This window comes from Peromyscus eremicus, chromosome 10 (assembly GCF_949786415.1).
Source record: "Peromyscus eremicus chromosome 10, PerEre_H2_v1, whole genome shotgun sequence".
NCBI classification, from domain to species: Eukaryota; Metazoa; Chordata; class Mammalia; order Rodentia; family Cricetidae; genus Peromyscus; species Peromyscus eremicus.
The window spans coordinates 28,627,176-28,643,686 of record NC_081426.1 but is presented as its reverse complement, the minus strand read 5'-3'; the positions used below and the strand labels follow the sequence as shown (position 1 = coordinate 28,643,686).

Here is a 16,511-nt window from a genome sequence, read left to right as displayed (position 1 = left end):
ACTTCAAAGACCCAAATACCAGGCCGTGCACACCCTCTAAGCTCAGGATGCACTTGCATGGTGGCCTTAACCCATTGCTAGCTAGACTCCTAGCATCAGAATGAAAGGGAACTCAATGTCATATCACAAATGTCCATAATTCCATGACAGATTTTTCTGACTTTAAATTTCTAAATTCATTTTGAAAACTTCCTTTGACCCCCTACCCTAAGTAGCATCCTTTTATAAAACTCACACAACACTACAAAAATAGTCTTGCCGGGCGGTGGTGGCGCACACCTTTAATCCCAGCACTCGGGAGGCAGAGGCAGGCGGATCTCTGTGAGTTCAAGGCCAGCCTGAGCTACCAAGGGAGTTCCAGGAAAGGCGCAAAGCGACACAGAGAAACCCTGTCTCAAAAAACCAAAAAAAAAAAAAAGTCTTAAATCCCCATTCCAGCCCTGTGTGAGTATAAGTCACATGTAATCTGATATTCCAACAGCTAATAACACAGGTTGATTTCCATAATAGAAGAATTCTGGGTTTTCTAAGTGTATATAACTTAATGTTAGATACTTATTTTGAAAATATAATTCTCATTATGTAGACAACTTTTGTTTCTGTACCTAATATCAAAACATTTAAGTGTCAAAGGGCAGTGGGAAAAACTTCCATTAGTTTTATTTGCAAATAGAAAAACCGTAATCTCAGGTTGTAGTAGTACCATTTACCTTCCTGGTCCACAAACAAGACTCACTACAGAAAAGTTTGTCAGTTTGAAGCATATGGGAAAATGCCCATCACAAAGTCCTTATGGACACTCTATGAGATTTTCCTATGTAATCCATATACATGCACTATTTTACAAAAACAGTTCTATGCTATAAATACCTATAATCATTTTTATTTACAGTATCATGAACATTATAGAAATCTATTTCAAAACAGAAATGCAAAATAATTAGGTTTATTATTGATATGTTTCACTAACTGTTCACTGAGTGAGCAGTCTAACCACTGCACAAGCTCATTTAAGTCCAAGATCCGGGTCCAATATTTTTAATGACAATTTCTCCATTTCACAATTAGAAAAAAACTTATCAATAGTGTCCTGAAGCCAGATCTCTAATAAAGCCCAGCTCATCATCCTGAAATACAATGGCCACAATCACACCTCACTTACAGACAACTACCAAGCACTGCTTACATACTTCCCTGCATTTACTTGTTCTTAATCCTAGGATTTGGGTGCCCTGTAAGGAGTACAGGTCTGACACTGTGTCCAAGAGACCAGAAACTTAAAAATGCTCGCGTGCGAACACACACCTTGAATACCAGAGTTTACTTCTGGACCGATGATTCCACATGCTGGTTTCCTTCTCCCATTGCCCTTTTTTCTTTACAGAAGCTACCCAGACCCACAAATGCCCTAATTGGCTCAGGAGTCACCTCAGTGAAGGTGGTATAACCCACAATTCTGTGCCCTGAACATACAGCAATGTGGTTAGGACTCCCTACTAAGGATAAAGACAGCCTTCCCCTGGCTTCTCTCTTAGTCACCTTCTGGTTTGGTGACCTATGGAGAATAGAGGATGCTCCTCAGGACCTCTATCTGAGAAACACAGGACCAAGACAGACACCGATATCTGCTGACATTGTTGTGCATGCCTGTGCTGTTCCATATAAGGCACCCAAAGAGCGTGCCATCAGTAGGGAAACTGGGTTTTCAGAGTGGCACTAAGACCTCTATGGAACTGAGTGTGGTGGTGATGCCTTTAATTGAAGCACTCAGGAAGGAGGCAGAGTCAGGGGGATCTCTGTTGAGTTCGAGGTCAACCTGCTCTACATAGTGAGTTCCAGGTCAGCCACAGCTAGAGACCCAGTGTCCAAACAAAACAAAACAAAATAAAACACCGGGCAGTGGTGACACACAAGTTTTAATCCCAGCACTTGGGAGGCAGAGGCAGGTGGATGAGTTCGAGACCAGCCTGGTCTACAAAACCAGGACTGTAACACAGAGAAACTGTCTCAAAAAGTCAAAACAAAACAGATCTCTGGGGTTGCAAGGTCATTTTTAGCCCTACTGCCATGAAGACTAGTTTTGTATATGATTAAAACACATTCAAAAAATGTTTAAACTAAAGATACTTTAAATCTTTTTTGGGGGGGGGGGTTTGAGACAGGGTTTCTCTGTGTAGCCTGGGCTGTCCTGGAACTCACTTTGTAGAGCAGACTGGCCTCGAACTCACAGAGATCCAGCTGCCTCTGCCTCCTGAGTGCTGGCAAGATACTTTAAATTTAAAATACAGCAAAACCCAGTGTTTTTCATGATGTAGGTCAAAATTCAATTGCAGAACAAGTATTTTAATAACCTAACAGAGTAGAACAGAAAATACTGGAATATCCTTCTATGAAACTCTTTTGTGTATGATTTTTTTTTAATGGTGGGTTATGGCCCAAACTCTTGAAGCATAATAGTTTAACATAGACAATCTTGCCCAAACTAATACTATGCATAATATTATCTGAGCTTGAAGTGCTACAAAAAGCAGGTTATTTCAGGTAAATATTCCAATATGAGTTGTTATTACTAAGTCCTAGAATGAGGTGTAAGGAGTAAGGCTTCTACTTTGTTACCACCAGGACTTCACTAAATGTACAGAAATGGGTGTACTTCACTTCAGCCTCAGCAATCACTAATAACATTTCTATAAAGGGTTTGCATAGGCCGACCTCCCACCTTTCCCCTCCTAGCAGAAGCAAAAGTGGCCCTCAACGTCCCAAAACGAAAAAGCACATCATCTAAAACTTGAGCTCACTTTACTATCCAGAGTCGTGGAAAAGAACAAACTGGAAACTCAAGCCCAAGGCCGAATCCCAGATGCTAAACAAATGTAACAATACTATGGGCAGAAAGCTCCAAAACTACAGAGAACACCCTGGAGCAATAAGGAAAATTTAAGTACTCATGCATTACTGCACTTTCCTACAACAACATGAGCATCAAAAATCATGCCACACGCAATGGTTTATCTGCTCTCAATACGTACTGTGCCAACACAATATTCCGAATCTCTAGCAAAAAAAAAAAAATCTGTCTCATGATTTGACACGCAAATCTTTTAGTTTCTTCACTGTGAATGTCTTCAAAACAAGGTAACTTGTTTTAACAACCTTACAAGAACTCCACTTGAGAGAAACCCAAAATCATTTAGTGGCCAATCCAATCAGTGGAAACGACCATGCCAACTGCACCCCACTATAAGCACTATCATCCGAAGCAGAATAAAAGCGGCACCAGTCCATCCACGGCATGCCTGCGTAAGTAAAACTGGAAATAGTTTACCCTAGCCCTCGCGACTACACACGGCGGACAGTCTGAGGAACGAGACCCCCGGCGACTCCCGAGAGCCGACCGGAGCAGGAGGAGAGGACAAGGCAGCCGCGCCCGCAGCGCGTCAGGCGGCACAGAAACTTCTAGGGGGCACTTTTCAGTCAGCTCCAAGGCCGCAAGCAGTGTGCCCCGGGGGTCCCTCCGGCGCCGCCCTCTGCGCTGCTCGCGCCCGGGAGGAGCTGTCAGCTAGGCAGCAGCCGGCCCGTTATCCGCCGGCCGCGCCCGCCCGCCCAGTCGCTCGTGAGGGGGCGGTGGCCGCTCCCGCCCGCGGACCCCCGCTGCTTACCTCGAAGTAGCCTCCGGCGGCGCCGCCCGCGCCCGCGCCCAGGGGCCCGTGGGCCGCCGCGCCGCCCAGCAGGCCCGCCGCGCCGGGGCCCGGGGCCTGGGGGCCGCGCAGCGCCGCCGCCGAGCCGGCCTTGCCGCCCGAGCCGCCACCGCCCGAGCCACCGCCGCCGCCGCGCTTGTTCTTCCGGCGCTTGGCCCCGCGCTTGGCGTCGGCCGGGCTCATGGCTGGAGGGAGGGACGGAGGACGGCGGGCGGGGAAGGGGCGCGGGCGGGCGCCGGGCCGCGGGCGGCGGCAGCGGCGGCGGCGGCGGGCGGGCGGAGGCGGCGGCGGGCGCTGCGGCCGGCCGGGCGGAGGGCGCGGCGCGGGGTCTCCTCCCGGGCGGGGAGGGCGGGGCGGGCGGGAGCTGAGGGGCGGCTGCTGGCGGGAGCGACGCGAGTCTACCGGGCCCGGCGCCGCCGCTGACCAGAGTTAGAGTCCAATATGGCGGACACAAGGGGAAAGGGATCCCAGTTTACGTCGGGGGAGGGGGAAGCGGCGGCAGGGGGAGGGGCGCGGGCGGCCGCCCCCCGCACTCCGCCCTCCCGGGCGGCGCGCCCCTGGCCTGGGACCCCGCCCCCGACGCCCCGCGCGGGGCACGCCGGGAATTGTAGTTCCAGCCGCCCGCGGCTCCGCCCGGGCGTGCGGGGCGGGACCACGACTCCCGTAGGGCCACGCGCAGATAGCCGTGCGGGGGGCGGGGCCAAGGGTGACGTCAGGCGCCGCACGGCCCTGTGGACTCTGTAGTCGGCGCGCGGGCGGAGCTGGAGGCGGGTGGGGTCCAAAGGGGTCGCGCAGTTCCGACTCTGGCGGTATCCTGGCTCCTTTGCTATGGCCTCCTGCCTCAGAGCCAGGTTCTCGCCCTGTTCGTAATGGACCCTGCTGACTTTAGCCCAGTCCAGGTTCGAGCGTGCCCCTTTCACCTGCCGCTGTGTGACCTTGGCCTATGCTCGGGCCAGTGCGAAGAGGGCCGGCATCCGCGGACTGGTAATTCGCTGCATCCGCGGTGACAAGGCCTGCAGTAAGCGAGAGCCTACTTCACTCCCTTGTCGGTTCTCTTCAAAGTTCGATACTTAAAGGATCGCTTCCTGAATCGCTTCCTGAAGGCATCTGCCCGGGCTTTTCACCCCTTCCAATTCACCCACATGGCAGGGGGACCTCAATCCAGGCCAGAGCTCTGGGCCACTGCATAGAGAACTTGCTCTTTGGCGCTCTGCGGTTGCCCGCAAGCCCCAGGTACAGCTGTCCTTGAGGACCCAGACCAAAGGGACTTTCCCCGGGCTCCTCGCTGCAGATGCATCAAGAGACCAGACTTGAACCTTTTTGGTTCCATGGTGGAACCAAATGCTATCTGTGGAGCTTAGCATTGCGACTTACAGACATGGACTAATGAGACTCTCCGTTTCTTAATTGCCTCCTATTCATCCCCGCCCCAACTGGAGCTGGAGCTCCTTGACCCATTCTTCACCCCAAACCTGAGCAGCTCAATGTGATCAACCCGGTTTCAATAACTACCTTTTCATTAGAATGAAGGTCCCTTGCCCCAACAGATTTTGGATGACCCTGCTATTAAAGTGGATAGGATACCAATCTGGACCTCCTTCAGTACTTCGTAGATGAGCAGTGTTATGGACTGCCTCTGCCTTCCCTGTTCCACCTAAGAAGCCCAGTTGGATGCCCTCCTTCTCCTATAACCCCTTTGTTTTCTTCTGTTCTTGGCACATTGGCACAGGGTTGAAATTTTTGAGTGTCACCGGTATCCCGCAAGACACTAGGATATAGAAGTGCTTGCCTCCTACACCAGAATTCCAACTCCTTCCAAGCAAGGGACTGGGCACGAAGTACTCCAGTATTTGCTAGGTGAATGAGTGACATAATAATGACCATTTGTGCCGGGCGGTGGTGGCGCACGCCTTTAATCCCAGCACTCGGGAGGCAGAGCCAGGCGGATCTCTGTGAGTTCGAGGCCAGCCTGGGCTACCAAGTGAGTTCCAGGAAAGGCGCAAAGCTACACAGAGAAACCTTGTCTCGAAAAACCAAAAAAAAAAAAAAAAAAAAATAATGACCATTTGTCCAGCAGTGCACCAGTCACCCTCCTGTCATATCTCAATTCACATGTGCACTCTCCAGATAGGTGACATTAACCATATTCTATGGGTAAGAAATAGGTTCATAGAAATTAAGTGGCCCAAAGCCACTCCAGTTTTCAGAGACAGGGCCTAGATTCCAGCTCAGGTATGATTTTGGGTACCAGCCAAGTGTGTGTACAAAGCCACTGTGTTTCTAGAGCAAATGAATTTACAGAATCTTAGGCCTGCATAAGGAGGCTAAGGGATTTGGGGGTTGGTGGGTTGGTTGCTCAGTTGGTTGAATTGTTTGGGTTTGTTGTTTTGTTTTTGGGTGTGTTTTTGTTGTTGTTGATGATGATGGTATTTTTGTTTGTTTGGTTGGTTAGTTTTGGTTTTGAGACAGGATTCTCTGTGGAACCTGGAATTTACAGGTTCCTGGAACACTGTAGACCAGGCTGGCCTCCCTCACAGAGAAGCACCTGCCTTTACATTCCAAGTGCTGGGATTAAAATCCTGCAACACCATGCCCAGCTTTTGTTTTTGTTTTTGTTTTCAGACAGTATCTCACCATATCATTCTGGCTGGTCTTGAACTTGATATGTAGACCAAACTAGCTAGTCTTGAACTCACAGAGATCCTCCTGCCTCTCTGCCTTCCAAGTGCTGGGACGAAAAGTGTGTGCCACCACATTGGCTTCAGTTTAATTCCAAACATCTGGGAGAGCAGGGAATACCATAGTGAGATGGTGAGATACATATTCTTTTTTTACATATTTTTTTGGTATTTTTAATTTTATGTGAATGAGTGTTTGCTTGCCTATATGTATATGCACCAGGTATGTGCCTGATGCCAACAGAAGCCAGAAGAGGATCCCCTAAGCTACCATATGAGTTCTGGAAACCAAACCTACTTCCTCTGCAAGAGCAGCAAGTACTCATAACCGCTGAGCCAGCTCTCCAGACCTGAGATGCATACTTCTGAGAAAACTAGGGCTATTGTGTATAGAATGATGGCAAAAGATCAAGAATGGAGGTCAAAAGGTCATGAGAATCTGCCCTCATAAAAGAGTCTGAAGGAAGCTGGGCTGTGGTGGTGAACACCTTTAGTCCCAGCACTTGGGAGGCAGAAGCAGGCAGATCTCTGTGAGTTCAAGGCCAGCCTGGTCTACAGAGTGAGATCCAGGATAGCCAGAACTGTTTCATAGAGAAACTTTGTCTCTCGAAAAAAAGTAAAACAAAAACAAAAACAAAACAAACAAACAAACAAAAAAGAGGCTGAAGGAGCTGTCTTGTCTCTACTACCAAATAACATAGAAGGTTCCAGCTATGAACCCAAAAATGTCACCAAATACTGAAATTGCCTGTACTTGAATTTTGACTCCCAGCCGGCAGAACTGTGAAAAGTTTATATTGTTTGTAAAATATTTAATTTATGCTATATTCTTATAACAACTCAAACAGACCACCCCTAAAGTGTATGTGGTGAGAAAGGAACAGCCTAAGTTCAATTATGATGTTTAATTTTGTCAATCTGATTAGTTAAAACATATTTCTAGGTATGTGAGGGCAATTCCAAACACAGCTAAGGGAAAACCTACTCAGAATGTGGATGGGACTGGCCAATAGACTTAGGGACCAGATAGAGCAATTTTATTCAACACATGCTTTTTGCTTTGTGTGGGGGAGGGGTGTGTGTGTGTGTGTGTGTGTGTTGGGGTATGGGTGGGTCCTGGGGTTGAACCAGGGCTTTGCCCTTGCTAGACAAGCACTCTACCATTGAGTCATAGCCCCAGATCCTGACACATGCTCTGGCCACCATGTTATTCTGCTTTCCCACAGGCACACAACAATGGACTGCAGCCTCTAAAACTGTGATCAAAAAGATATGTCTTAACTCCTGCTAAGCAGTTTTCTTTCAGGTGTTTTTTACAGTGGCAGAAAACTAGGACTTGGTCGTAATTTGTTATCAGTATGGGCTTAGTTTGCATCGCAGAATATCAATGATAACCTGTGAAATTGTTTTCTTTTTGAGGTTTTCATTTTTTATTGTTTGAAATTTTCATATCAGTATATGTTGTACAGTGAGCATATTCCCCCTCCATCTTCCTTATCCTCTGTTTTCTTTCCCCTCCCCACATCTCAGTCCCTTTTATCTCCCTAGCCTCAGGTTGGCCTGGAACTTCCCACTTAACAAAAGGTGACCTGAACTTCTGATCCCCTACCTCCATCTCTGGAGTGTTAGGAGTACAGGCTTGTGCCAATACACCTGGTTTATGTGTGTAAACTTGGGGCTTCCTACACGTTAGGCAAACACTACCAACTGAGCTCCATCCCTAGCACCTATAGATTTTCATGCACAGTATCCAGAACTCAAAAACGTGTAGACAGCTAGGTGCACATGTGCATATTGGTGGTGGTTTGAATAAGAATGGCCCCCATAGGCTCATATAGTTAAAAGCTTAATCACCAGGGAGTTGGAACTCTTTAATAGGAATGGAAGGATTAGGAGGTGTGGCTTTGTTGGAGGAAGTATGTCACTGGGAGTGAGTGTTGAGGTTTCAAAAGCCCATGCTAGTCCAGAGTGTACTGCCTACGGATCAGGATGTAGCTTTTATTAGCTACTGCTTTAACACCTGCCTGCATGCCACCATGCTTCCACCATGATGATAATAGACTTCTGAAACTATAAGCAAGCCCCCAATTAAATGCTTTATATAATAGTTGCCGTGGTCATGGTGTCTCTTCACAGCAATAGAACAGTGACTCAGACAACATCTGTAGTCCCAGCTACCCAAGAAGGTGAAACAGGAAAGTCACAAGTCCAGAAGTTGGTATATATTTAGAGACTGCAGTGATGACTCAGCAGTTAGGAGTGCTTGATGCTCTTCCTAACACTCATGTTGGTCAGCTCACAACTGCCTGTAACTCCAGCCCAGGGATCTACATTTACTCTGGCCTCAAAAGCACATGAACATACACATTAAAAGAATCTTTTAGCCAGGTGGTGGCACAGAGGAGAAACAAGGTTTCTGTATTGGGGATCAAATATGGTAGTAGACAAGCACTCTGCCACAGAGCCATACCTACAGCCTGAAAATGCCCAATTATAACACAAAAGAAAATATGAGACACAGTTTGGGGGAGAAAAAAGGTATGGCACAACAGAAGCATAATCCACCTAATGAAGTCTCCACCTACCCATAATTTCAAGAAGTTCAGTGACTCCTAAGTAAGATACATAAGAGCAAACACATACCTACACTGAAAACAATCAAACTGCTCAAGTATGAAGCAATATCCTAGTTAGTCTTATTAAATTAAAACCCGGAGTCAGATACTAGGGTGAAAGCTGAAAGATCACCCATGACTTCTTATGTCTCTGGATTCTCACCAAATGTGGGGCCTCCTGTCTCTACAAATCCTCAGACTGAATGGGCGAGATCTTGTCTCCACCTCCCAAGTGCTGGGATTAAAGGCATGGACCACTACAGCCTGGCTCTATTTCTCTTTTAGACTGGTTCAATCTCATGTAGCCCAGGGTGGTCTTGAACTCCTGATCTTCCTGCTTCCTCCTCTCAAGTGCTGGGATTAAAGGTGTGTGCCAACACTGCCAGACCTCTATGGTTAACTAGTGGCTAACTCTGCCCTCTGATCTCCAGGCAAGTTTTATTTGTCAGAACACAACATATCATATAACATTTCCCCTTTTTTGGCTAAAATAAAAAGCAAGGGTTGTAACATGAATCTTAAATGTTCTTATTAATAAAATCAAACCTGAGCCAGATATTGGGGTGTACACTGGAAGATCAGAGAGACAGAACAAGCCACAGCTAACCTCACCTGGCCAACTTCTCATCTGGTCTTGTTTCCTCAGACTGGAAGCTTCTGTGTCCTCATCCCAATGGCTCTCAGCTGAACTGCTGCTCGAAATCCTGAACGCTTAACCAGCCAAATGCTTAACCAGCCAAATGCTTAACCAGCCAAATGCTTCTAGTTTCTGGTCCTCATGCCTTATAAACATTTCTGCTTTCTACCACCACTCCCTGGGATTAAAGGCTGCTTTCTGGGATTAAAGGTGTGAGTCACCATGCCTGGCTGTTTCCAATGCAGCCTTGAACTCACAGAGATCCAGAGGGATTTCTGTCTCTGGAATGCTAGGATTAAAGGCATGTGCTAACATTTTCTAGCCTAAGTATCTTGTGGCTTTTCTGTTCTCTGACCCCAGATAAGTTTATTAAGGTACACAATATTTTGGGGAACACAATACCACCACAAAGGGTTTTAACTAACATAGAAAAACTATATACAATAAGTACAACAACTATATAAAAATATATACAGGCAATAATTACATTAACAATGTTTAGTCCATTAGCATTTGCCAAATTCAGAGAAAATACTCTATTATCCATCCTATCTTGGTGAGTCCAAAGTGTTGTAACTAATTCACTTTCTATCTTAACTTGCATTACCAAGCCAAAACTATCTTTTTATGTCTGTCAACCTTATACACTTTACACCTCTTTTGTGTCTTTTCTGAATTTGTTAAAAAGGAAAACTATATAAAGTCTTTAACTCCATCAGAGACCTGAGAATGATATAATATTACCTGAGTAAACAGAAACTGTAGAGCAAACAACTTCCAAATATAAGAAATGGCAGAAACAGCTGGCTACCTAGACAGTCACCCAAGGTTCCTCCGCAATGTTGGAACATTCATCTTCAGCCTACAGGCCTAGAATATCACAGCCACTGTATGCAGGCAGTCAACTGAGCAGGGGTCAGGAAGTTCCTGGGAGGTTTGGGCTGCATACCTGGGCTCTGTAGGGTGGAGAAACTCACTAGCAGCTGCAGGTGGGTATTAGGGTTTGGTCAACTGAGTAGCCCCAGTGGGGACACCTGGGGCTCAGATCCACATGGTTGGGACCAAGCAGCTCGGGGGTGCTAGTGAGGCAAGTCTGCAGCGAGCACATGAGCCTCTGAGCAAACCTGCTACCACTGTCATGGAGGCTGTGGGCAGGAGCCAGAGGGAATGTGGGGTCTTTTTGGGCGCCACTTGTTAAGATCAATCCACATGAGTCTATTTAATGGGTAATAGGGATTTATTAAGATATAAACTGAGGAAATACACTCACAAATACAAAAAAAAAGAAAAGAAAAAGGTAAACAACTCAAAATAGCTTCAGAAGTCCCTGAAATTGATCAGATTCCCCAGGTGCCTCCCTCCTAGAGAACCAAGCTGCAAAAGGAGATTTTCATCTCATACAAACCAAGCTCTGAAATAGACTCAGACTAACTAAACTACCTACCCAAAAAAAAAAAAAAAAAGACTCTTGAGGCCACAGCAGCTGCATAAAAGAAGCAAAACCCAGCTGAGAGGTCTGAGAGAGGTTTAGAACAAGTTACTTAAAAAATGACAGTCTTCAACCTGTTGAGCTGCCTGTAGACTATGTAGTGTGTTCCAGGTTCCAAGGATTTGTGAGCTGTCACTCATGCTGAGGTGGGCTTTGGTGATGAACACCACCACGCCCTGCCCAGTGGCCTAATTCTTAGCCATAGGCCAGCATTTCTTAACCTGTGGTTCATGATCCCTTTGGGGGTCAAACAATCCTTTCACAGGGGTCACCTAAGACCATAAGAAAATGCAGATATTTACATTACAATTCATAACAATAGGAAAGCTACAGTTATGTAGTAGCAATGAAAATAATTTTATAGTTGGGGATCACCACGAAGTAACTGTATTAAATGGTGGAAGCATTAGGAAGGTTGAGAACCACTGCTGTAGGTAAACATCTATAGTCACCCCCTGTAAGGTTCAAAGATCATTTCAAAAGTGGGGCCAAAAAAAAAAAAAAGCAAAAAAAAGGGGTTTCCCCCAAGATTGAAACATTCCATCCTGCAGGAAAGCTCCTTAATCAGGAAGGTGAACAACTCAAAATAGCTCCAGGAAGTTCCTGAAATTGACCAGATTCACTACACTCCCCACTCCCCACCCCTGCCCAGAGTAGCCAAGTTGCAACGATGATTCTTAAGACAAGATATGAAATAGATTCAGACAAGCTAAGCTACAAAAAAAGACTCTGAGGCTAAACCAGCTGCCTAAAGTAAGCTGAGCTGTCTGGAAGAGGTTTAGATAAACTGAGTTGCTTAAAACCCATTGAGCTGCCTGTAGATTTTGTAATGTGTTCCCAAGTTCCCAGTATTTGTGAGCTATCACCTGTGATGGGGTGGGCTTTAGTGATGCAGTTGTCTTTTAATCATTATGCTCTTATAAGTAATCCATTACCCATATTCCCATAACTAACCCCAATAAAACTCATTGGTTCACCAACTTGGTTGGACTTTGATGGTATCCATAGTTTGGTGGTGTTGTGGGATCTCTATCTGGGGTGAGTAGACATGTGTGTTGCATCTCCTCAGAAAAAAAGTTTTATATTACAACATGGTCCTGGGCTGAACAAGAAGGAAGTAAACTGAGCTCCAGCATTTATACTATTTTCTGTTGAAGCAAGATGACCAGCCACCTTATACGACTATTTGGCTGGAACTTCCAGCTCACTCCTGTGAAAGCCCCATTTCTCTCTCCAAATCTCACCTTCTCAGAGATTCTTCGACAAAGAAAAAACACCCAAAAGCCCAGTTCCGCATTCTTGGTAGCTGTAGCAGCTCCTCCCTTGAAGTTGCCAGTGGCCCAAGTCCCCACCTGAAGCATTATAAGTGGGCACAAACCTAGCTTGTGATGGACACGTCATCATCCCTCACCTACAGGGTACATAAGTGCCCTGCTTTAGTTCAACCATCTGGTTTTCTCCTGCTCCTTCTCCCGCCTCTATCTCTGGGGGCTGGAGGACTCACCTGGGAGTTGCTTTGCTCAAACCTGTTCTTTTTTTTTTTTTAAAGACTTATTTATTTATTATGGATACAGTGTTCTGCCTACATGCATGCTTGCAGGCCAGAAGAGAGCACCAGATCTCATTATAGATGGTTGTGAGCCACCATGTGGTTGCTGGGAATTGAACTCAGGACCTCTGGAAGAGCAGCCAGTGCTCTTAACCGCTGAGCCATCTCTCCAGCCCCTCAAACCTGTTCTTTTACGTTTTTAAATTTGGCTTACTGTGTTGGCAGAGAAAACCATCACATTTTACAGAAAACCTATTCTCTTGGTGCAGAAACCCAGGAGGAACTGAGCCTTCCTGCCAGGTGGACCGGTCCCCTGGCCACATTAGGAGGGACGCTCCTCTCCCTTTATCTTCCTCTCTGACAGATGGGATCGACTTTTGACTTGGGATAAGTCACCCATTTCTAAGCCACCACCTACAGAGATACCAGGTATCTCTTTCTGGGTCAAGACCTCTTCTGAGTCAAGACCTCTGAGATCTTCTGCCAAGCTGAGGCTAGACCAGGGCAAGCCCAACCATTTTCCAGACCAAAATCCGTTTTTGTTTCTCGGGGACTTTTGTGGAGAAGACATCCTACCCAAAGGCTACCTTGACTGCTCAACCCCAGGCTATTTCAGGGGACACCTCACTCTAGTGTTTGGTCTCTGGCACAGACTTGGAAATGGGCAATGCTGAGTCTAACACCAATCCTCAACCACCCCTGGGTTGTCAACTACAAAATTTATCCAAATTGGGGCTGTCTCGCACCATATGATAAATGGTTTGCGCTCCCTTGTCCAGGGATTTTGAGCTTTGCACTCTCACCTCTCGCTCTTCCCTGTTCTCTGTCTGTCTGTCTACCTACCTCTCTCATGTCTCCACTTGGATATGGCCTTTCGCTCTTTCACTCTCCCCATTTCCCAGTAAACTTTTTGCACTAACTCTGTTGTTAATGGTGTGTTCTCTTAGTGGCATACCTTGGAAGGGCCCACCAAATGGTGCCCACTTTACCTATTTTACTCACTAGGCTCTCTTGGCATTTGGTCTGGCCATCCTGGGATATCCACCCGCAACAGATCTATCTATTCTCTTTGTTGTTTCTGTCTGCTCTCCCACCCTAAACTGTGTAAATGTCCTGTCCTAACATTGGTTACAACGTGGGAGTTAGAGCTGGAGAGGCCAGCTACTTCATGCCCAGCACATGCCTATTCTCCCTTACAGCGACTACTGATCTAACTCTCAGTAAGCCTGGCCACTGGAAGTCAGAATGCCCCCATCCTGGCTCGTTCTATATGCCACACCATGAGGTCCAGTCCCACCAGCACAGGCATCTGAGACTCTTCCAGCCTTTGAGCTCCTCAGCCTGGCAGAGGACTGATGCCACTCAGACTTGGAGACTCCCATCACCTAGGGTAATGATCCAGGTTGCGGGTAAGTCCATCACCTTTCTGGTAGACACAGGAGCTACCTTTTCTGTCTTGACCTCTCACTTGGGTCCCACAGTTCCCTTACCAGTTTCTGTCACGGGGGTGGATGGGACCCCCTCCTTTCCACCTTGCCACTTCCCTGCATTCTTGCAAGGTGATTCTTCCCACACTCTTCTCTAGTCATACCCATTTGTCCTGTACCTTTACGTGGCTGTGATATCCTCAGCCACTTTGGGACCACCCTCTCCTTGGCCCTCACATTATCTTCTGACTCCCATCTTCCAGATTCTCTCATTTTGAGGCCTGATGGGATTCTTCCATCACTGGATCCCTAACTTTGCCATCATGGCCAAGCCCCTGTACCAGGCAGCCAGAGAGACGCCCCCCACGGGGCTCTTCACGCACCCAGCCGCCATCTGCCACCACCTCTCTTTACTATGAGATGCCCTCCTAATGGACCCCACCTTAGTTCTGCCAGACTCCACCTAACCTTACCACCTCTTTACAGATGAAAAGGTGGGAGTGGCCTCCAGGGTTTTAGCTCAACCAGTTGGACCTTCGAATCTGGCTGTTGCTTTTCTGTCCAAACAACTAGACCCCACTATGTGTGGATGGCAGCCATGTTTGAGGACCCTAGCAGCAGCAGCAGCCAAACTCAGCCAGGAGACCCTCAAGATCACCCTGTTTCAGTCAAGTACTGTATACTGCACCCATTGCCTCTCAGACTTTCTAAGTCATTCCTCTCTTTCCCTGCTTGGACCCTCACAGGTCCAGGTCTTTCATTTACTGTTTCTAGAAAATCCCTAAATCCCTTGGCCTCCAGCCCTGCTCTAACCCCTGAAACCCTCCTCTCTGTCCCTCCCTCCTCTGATACCTCCTCCCACTCATGCCCACAGCCCAGCCTGGTCCCCTAGACCAACCCCTCACAGACCCCCAACTCACCCTCTTTGTTGATGGAAGTTCTCCTATAGATAGATCAGGAAACCACCAAGCAGCTTATGCAGTGGTCACCTCCACTAAAATGGTTGAAGCAACCCACCTGCCAGTGAGGATCTTGTCACAAAAGGCCAATTTAATCACCTTGACTAGAGTGCGCCAGATAGCTAAGTGTTAACGGGCTAATATCTACACTGACTCTGAATATGCCTTTTTAATAGTCCATAGCCATTCTGTACTTTGGAAGGAAAGGGGCTTCCTCACTACCAAGGACACTCCCACTGTCAACAGACCTCTTATAGCCAAGCTTTTGGAGGCTCTCAAGCTCCCTGCAGAGGTAGTCATAATCCAATTCCAGGGACATAAGTCCTCCAAGGACCCAGTGACCTTAGGCAATGCCAGGGCTGACTCAGTAGCCTGGGGACTCGCCTCCAACTCTACTGGATCTACTAGATATATTTTATTTTTGACACCCTCCTATCAGCCCTGTTACCAACCAGAGGAGAGAGAGAGAAACTCCTAAATCAAGGGGCCACACAGACAAAAGAGGGATGGTGCTACTTAAATAGCCACCTCATCCTCCCTAGGACCAGGCGCTGTCCATCATTTCAGACATCCATCAAACCTTACACACAGGCCCCAAGGCTTTGTTCCATTTCTTAGAGCCCCTCTTTGATCCCAACCATCTTCAAGCCTGTATTTGTTTTGTTTTGTTTTGTTTTGTTTTTGTTTTTCGAGACAGGGTTTCTCTGTGTAGCTTTACGCCGTTCCTGGATCTCGCTCTGTAGACCAGGCTGGCCTCGAACTCACAAAGATCCGCCTGCCTCTGCCTCCCGAGTGCTGGGATTAAAGGCGTGCGCCACCACCGCCCGGCTCAAGCCTGTATTTTACAGGTACACTCCTCTTGCCTGATGTGTGCCAAGGCCAACCCACAGGGGCCCTCCAGATACACCAGCTCCGAGGACACCAACTGGAAAATGATTGGCAGGTTGACTTCACCCACAAGCATGCATAAAAAGGTCCACTATCTCCTAACTCTTGTTGACACCTTTATAGGATGGATAGAGGCATTCTCCACCTCCAGGGAAACAGCAGATGTGGTGGTTCAGGTACTCCTTGAACACATCATCCCTCGATTTGGCATGCCACAGACCATCCAAACACAGCTTCCAGGGTCATCAAGCTCATGTCTGAAACCCTCAACATCTCCTGGAAACTCCATCTCCCCTACCACCCACAATCCTCAAGAAAGGTTGAGAGGGCCAAAGGACTCATCAAACAATTTACCAAGCTCTCCATTAAAATCAGGTTGTCTTGGTCCTCCCTCCTCCCCATTGTTCTTAACTGCCTCTGGGCCGTCCCACACTCTCCTACAGGCCTGAGCCCTTTTGAGCTCCTTTAACAGAAGGCTGTTCCTTCTCAACCACCACCCCCCTGGCCCAGACCCCACTACTGGCCGAGTACCTACCCTACCTCTCCCCACTAAGGTCTCTTCTCCATTCAC

The 16,511-nt window shown here is 47.4% G+C and overlaps 1 protein-coding gene across 3 annotated transcripts in view; it reads right to left on the bottom strand.

Annotated features, from left to right (window-relative positions):
- The window catches only part of Fam193a (family with sequence similarity 193 member A), a 135,461-nt gene extending 131,761 nt beyond the window's left edge, over nt 1-3,700 (bottom strand). For 2 of the 3 annotated variants that reach the window (XM_059275715.1, XM_059275716.1), the window contains exon 1: nt 3,660-3,700. The gene's annotated coding sequence lies outside the window, so the exon portion shown is untranslated. The remainder of the gene's footprint in view (nt 1-3,659) is intronic. The other variant, XM_059275717.1, reaches the window with a different exon arrangement.
- Between the last annotated feature and the right edge of the window lie 12,811 nt (nt 3,701-16,511).